The sequence below is a fragment of the Mercenaria mercenaria genome, chromosome 7 (assembly GCF_021730395.1).
Source record: "Mercenaria mercenaria strain notata chromosome 7, MADL_Memer_1, whole genome shotgun sequence".
Classification (NCBI taxonomy): Eukaryota; Metazoa; Mollusca; class Bivalvia; order Venerida; family Veneridae; genus Mercenaria; species Mercenaria mercenaria.
The window spans coordinates 14,976,783-14,984,113 of NC_069367.1; positions in this window are offsets into that span (position 1 = coordinate 14,976,783).

A 7,331-nucleotide genomic window follows, 5' to 3' on the forward strand; every position below is an offset into this window, starting at 1 on the left:
TTTTATCATACCTACATATGGTAGTTTGAAATTTCTTTTATGAATTGTTGAATGTTTGTGGTTTTTATGCTTTCATCCAGAACAAATACTGCATTTGGTGTGGCAGCTATATTTTTTTCTAAACTATTAAACCTTGGACTACTGCCATTTTGTCCTAATGTGCTTCTGTGAACAAACCAAACAAAAGAACAAATAGTTAGGGGTTGTATACCTGTTAAGTATATAAAAGGCACCATCAGTACGGCACTCCTTAGCTCGTCATCAGATTTGAATACATTAACGTGTACTTCAATAATATTGCACATTATATATGCAAATTTTTTTATAAAAACAAATACTCATTAAAAATTCCAAGATGTCACAAAGTGATTAAATCTTCAGTGACCATAGTTTTTCTTTGAAAAAAATGCCTTAATCATCATATCTCCTCCGAAAACAACAACAAAACCCATTAATATTTATGCACATTTCATGAAAACATCACTTTCGAAACTGACTTTTTTACTGACATTTACAGTATACAAAAAACAAAGCGAACAGTCGTTAAATACGTTCGCCTGAATCCTTCAGGCTCCAGTATTGCAATAGATACAACATTATTAAAACGCAGATACACATCAACCAGTTATAGGCGTGTTTGTAAATGAAATGTTGTTTTTTTGGACAGTACAAAATTAATTTGATGATGTCGTATATCTATTTTGTGATTCGTATATGAAAACTATTAATCAAGAAAGTTATTAAGACTTGATAAGCTTGCATTCATTTTATTTAAAGTAATATAGACTATTGTACCATTAAAATCTTGCCAAATGTTTGTATTTTGACTTGCATAATGTCTTTTTAAAACATAGGTATGAAGCTGTCAGTAAGAAGGGACCATGTAAAATAAAATTTTCAATCTGTTTGCAAAACTAATAAAGCTAGACTTCAAATTTTTCATCATAATATTATGGTGAATGGATTTCTGTTAAATGTATTGTGATTTTACTTTGGAAGAAAGGATATTCATAACAACAAAACAGACAAAAAGTCACAAGAAAACTCTTTCTGTAGCACTCTTAATATACCAATAATAAGGTCTTTTTTAGTTTTCTGTCCAGATTTGAAAATGTTATCAGAGAGCTACGCCATCTAGTGCAAATAGAGAATTCAGTTCATGTGACTAAACTACTTGAAAATATCCCGTTTTAATGGTTGCAATTAAAGTAATTTTCGCGCAAGAACTTTCGTCAATATTATTGTCTTGTCTAGCGAATTCGGTAATGATGGTTTTATGCATTATGCTAACTTTTTGTAGACTCAAATAACTGGTTAAAGTTTCCTTTAGTTTCTCTTGATTACGTTACTCTAACGCTATCGTATCATTCTTTATGTTGTCATAGGATCAAATTGTTTCTAAGACATGGAAGGTTAAGGAAGTCATTTTGCTTCTGTCATGCTTTTCCTGCTTTATAATAAAACTCGCTTGTTTATGACTTTTCGAAGTTTTCGTGTATTTGTGTGACTTTCAATCTGACTAAAGTGCATCTCCTATAACGCTACGCATAGGATCTGAGAACGACCTATTCATAGCCTCGTTCTGACGACCCTTTCGTTAGCCAATCAGAACCTAACTTACAACATCTTGCAAATCTACATGTACTTGCTTCGTAAGCGAAGGGTCCCGGGTTCGAGCCCTGTAATGACTGCACATTTTTCTTACTCTTTGACATTCGAACAAGTCGTCTGATTGGATAAAATAAAAATAGCAATACTGGAAATCCAAAATATACAGAAGACGAATGTGAATGAGTCGTTCTCAGATCTTCGTTTAGAAGATCAAGTACTTTAGTCAGATTGTCTGACTTTATAAAATTTGTTTTAGGTCGTTAAATAAATAAAAGTATTATGGTGACATTGTTTGATTTATGACAATTTGAAGTTTTAAAAACATGTTTTTACTTTTAATGATATTTTTGAATTATAAATAAAATCTATATGACGATCCTTTGGAAGAATAGAATTCAACCAAGCAAAATAATAGCAGACTCGGTTTGATGAAGTCTGATCATGAGTGATCATGTCTTCAGTGGTAAAAGTGAATGGACTACACGATCCCAAAGGATTAAAAAATATAACCACACTGCGTCCAAGCATGGGGATACTTTCCACAGCCACCAGCCGCAACAAGGTACTTAAATACTGCGGTTGTGATTACGTGTTGTGTTAGAAGATTTTTAATTGTATCTTGTAATGGGTGTAAATATTCGAGCTTAGCATAACGATTTTAATGCATGTGCTACAGAAAAAGAAGTTAATGAGAGAAAAAATACTTTGTCACATACCTCTTTGAATGCCAGTTGTAACGTCATACAGATTAATCGTTATTTGATCAAACCCAGTCACAAATAGGTAGTACTACATAAAAATAATCCACCCCCTTCGCTCTAAATGAAAACATGAACGTGTTTACATAAATGAAATATGTGATATAATGCAAAAAGATATTTACTTATTAATTATAGATTCAGCTTTTTTTTCGAATATATGCGACATAAAACAATGTAATGGTAGGTCCATATAATGTAATCATTTTCATTAACATATTTTGCATTGTATGTAAATACGAACGTGCAATTTGAGTTGTCGTGGGTAAAGGATTCTTCGATTTACATTGAATGAATTCATATTTCCCCTTCGCGACATATTTAGGTATATGGTTATAAGTTACTTCTTATTAGTTACAACTCTTTAGCTCTGCTCGGGTAAAAACGTCCTAAATGGAATAAAAGAATCAAATGTTTTGTTTGTTTTTTGTTATTTTTTTTAAACTGCTTCTTCTCAAGAACTCAAGAAATATTTTACATAAAGATGAAATTTCCCAAACCGATAATTTTCGTTTTACTGTCGTTTTCTTACTGTGTTAGTGAGGGACACCGAAGGAGTAAATACCATATATCATACGCATAATTGGCGTGCTGTAACCATAGCTCTCTCTCTCACTCTCTCTCTCTCTCTCTCTCTCTCTCTCTCTCTCTCTTGCATTTAGTGGCAGGGGAAATTTCTACGACTAGTCTATAAACCAACTCTGGGTTCTTTTTATTATCATCAGTATTGAAAACAACTTTAGTCACATTGATGTAGACAAGTATTCTGATATAAGTGTCTTTTAATCAATACTGTAAGAAGACTTTTATTTCATTGTAAGTTGTAAAGATTTCCATTTTGTGACAATTTATTTTAATTTGATCTCAAACGATACATTTGACGGCATTATTAAATGTTACATTTACTTTACTTTTCTGTTTTTATTACATTATTTTGCTATAGTTTTGCTATAGCTTAACTGCTTTAATTAGAGTTATAAACGGCGTTATGAACGTCTATAATTAGAGTTCGTGAGTCACTTTAACAATTCATAGTTTTACAAGACGCTCTTGAGCATACCTTAGGGTCTGAAATACTTCACAGCATTTTTCTTTATGGTAAAAATATCTATTTTATATTTACGCCAAATCTTAAAAGTAATATATTTGTTTTAGGTGTTTTTCAATTAAAACAAATATCGAAATTCTACTTTGTTTAGGTCTGTCAAAATATTTAAACTAGGCACATGTACGCCGCTAATCATGGGATTATACTCAAGCGTACAATGTACACCATCGTATGAACATATCTAGGATGTCTTTAAATTGTAATCAGGCGGCATGAAGAGCGACTTTGAAAGGACAAACTTCCGTTGAAATCCTGTAAAATGGAAATAAAAAAATCTTTAGGCCGTATTCAGACAAGAATTGAATTTTCAAATCTGAAGATTTGTTTGCAGGTTAAGTTACTTTTTTTCGCAAATCGGCAAGCGCTGCCTGCAAAAAGTTTATGTTGTTACCTTATCTATGTCCATTATTTACTAGATACAAGATATAATAGTCTGTCTGTCTTGTATTGTGCGCTGTGTTTTCAAACTTAAAACTATAACTACGGGGTAAAAGATAAATATTTATAAATTTAGCAGAGGGGATGTAAAGATCACGACCCTTGTACTACTCGAAAACATATGCAAGATACTAGTCAGTCATTTTTTCGCTGCAAAAAAGACATATTTTACAACTCATATCAAATAAGCTGCTTCCAATAACATAACTTCCTATAAGCAGGTTGACAGTACAATAATGTTATTGAACATTTTATACACCCTCCCATCTCGGCTATTCCAGTAATTGACTCAAATTTTGTTTATTTTCTTTATACGTAATTTCTATGAATACTGGTGAAAACACTTTGCAATAGTGATTGTGCAAAATGGAGGTTTGCTTAAAAGTAAAAAAGCAAAGATTGTATTTTACGACCTTTTTGCTTTGGCAATAAATTTTCAGATGCTACTTTAGATCTAAGAGTACATACAAGAGATATATTTTAAAATATATTTAAATACATATATTGAGCCTGTGGTATGAGCAATGAACGTGTCCCTTTATTTCAAAGACAAGTATTTACGAGAGGTCTTACCCCTTGCTAGAAAAATCAGGTACTTATATATACAAAATATACTTCAAAAGTATATTCATGCAAGCAGCAACTGAGGAACATTCCGTGTTGTATTGTCTCATTGGCAGTTTATTGCGCAGCATATTTAATTGAATATTATTGAACAGGATATTAAGTATATAGCAATCAAAAGGGAACATTTACAAGAACATTTACAGGATGTCTTTATGGCAAGGTAATTAATAAAAACGAACTTGATAGAAGCAATAAATCAAAACAGGTCATATTATCAATCTTATTTCCTTTATTTTTATTAAAATCCTTTTGCTGAGAGAGAGGATTAAAAACCTACATATGATGGTATTCCGATTGATACTGTTCAATTATTTCTTGGAAAATGAGATCAATTGCTTTTTCAATATGAGCGATATTATTCCACTTTTCGAAACGTTTACTTAACAAACCACTGAACACCAAATGTTGCTTAAAACTTCGAAAATTTGAAACTTTCAATATGGGTTATCTAAAAAAACAATACAATTACGTAACAACTTCCATTCTGAGAATTTCATCTTGATTGCATTTGTTTTTGGATCTATAAAATCTTTTTGTTAATCTCTTATTGCATCAAGCGATTATTGTTGTACTAAATACTTTTCAGCTTCTGTGGTCACGATCAAAAGAATTTGGCATAATATACAACGCTTAACTTCCTTTTTGTTTATCTCATAGATAAATCGTGAGTCATATTATAAGTCGTGTTAAATGTCAACTGGAAGTATGCATGATTTTTCGTTTTCCTAGTCGAGTTCATCATGCAGTTCCACGACGAACGATATTTTGAGATCTTTTGTCTGGATTCTGAAGCGAGGCGGTTAATATCAGGGCAAATACTGAAATGACAAATATGCATCAAGAATGACGATAGTTAGGAAACGATCCGTTAAGGGTCTATCCATGATCTAAACATGAAATATTTTCAGTTAAATTTGGTCATATAAAATAAAGTACAAATATAACTTTTAAACAACATGTGGGACTTTTTAAGACATATGCTTTCGTTGAAAAAAAAAATCGGATTCTACTTTTGATGAAAACAATATTCAAAACGTAGGAAAAAATAGATCTTAAAGTTGCAACAACACTCTCTTTTGCAGCAAATGTTAGGTGTAATTTATATGATTAAATTTAGTTTTCTTCCTCAATCTTTTCAGATCAAAAAATGGTTCCTATCTATCAAAGAGGTACACATAAATAATGCTTATTATATCTTTATTCGAACTAATTACAGTATCTTGTTAAACTTTGCTGTATGAAAACTGGCAGAGAATTCTATCCAAGTGACAGTAATGCTTTTAAAAAGATCATGCTTTTACAATGGCTGCAATTAAAGTCAGTTTCTCACAGGAAAATATGTCAATATTATCGTCTCATCTGGCAGGCTTGGTAATTTTCTTTCATTCCTCTTTGCTTTCCTTGACTGCGTTGGGCTTGTGCTATCGCGTCATGTTTTATATTGTCATTAAAAGTAAAGGGTGATTGGCACGAGTAAATTTTTAATTACAGAATGCTCAAGTAAAGCGTCCTGATTTTAGTGTTTGTAATAATACAGAGTTAAAACCTTCCCATTTAGGTAGTTCTGCACGTTCGGATCAATTCTTTTTTCTTCAGTCTAGAATTTGATTAAATCACGATTTTTCAGAACTTCAGAATATTCTTAGAAAATTCGGCGAATAAAAAGATAGGATCGTGAGCTCGATTTTTCCTAGACAGATTTGAAAAATTTGGACCACATACAAGCTTTCATAATGGGTGTCTAAGGGAAAATTAAAATTTTGATAACATTTTCATAAAAAGATTTTTTCTACATAGCAGTGTTTAATAAAACTTCCAACACTCGTTGCATAATGGTCTATTATATGATGAAATAAAATGTATAGGTGCCTGTGTTGTTTTTGAGATATTCGCCCATAATTAAAGAGATCCGCACATTTCAAGGTGATTTTAAGACATTTTTTGAAATTATTTAACTTGTCAAACGTTTTACCTCACAACATAAACATTTAAGCATATAATTTTAGTTACTACATTCTTCGGCTCTGTTCAGAGATAAAAGCCGTTATTAGAATGCAATAAGCCTTTAACAAAAGAAAACGGCTTCTTGTAAAAACTGTACACTGAAAAAAATATTATTTATAGACCGATGATTTCGTTTACTGACATTGCGAGATACACAACATGCATGACAGAAGGAATAACATGTAGATACACATAAATCGCATTCTATGACAATAACTATCTCCATTTGGCACTTAGTGCAAGAAAAAGTTTCCACTATTAATCTATAAACCTGCACTTGTTTTATGTCTTGTCTTCGGTCTAACATACCGGTAGAGTAACATGAACTACACGTAACATTCTTGATACAGAACAAGTGTTAAAATGTCGTTTAGACAATAGTGTAAGGTGTCGATCACTCATTTATAAGCATATTAGTTTTCCCACTTCTATTCCAGTCCAGAACTGTCATTTTTATGATAACTTTTCTTAACATGAACTCCAACCATATTCTTTCCTTTTATAAACCTTTAATTAATTCTGTTTTTCATTCTATGCTATTTCTTCATGTTTAAGATTATTTTTCATGTAAAGATTATTTTTAAAAAAATGTTCTAATGCCAATGATAATGTCATTAGCGTTCCTATGGACAGGTACAATTAGAAATGGTCCCTTTAATGACATATGGTCAGTTTTTACGAAACGTTCTTGTGCATACGTTTTACTTCGGAAATACTTCAATGCATCAATTTTATCAATCTAATTATGGTGCAAATACAGAAGGAAACGTAGCATTTCGTTCAAT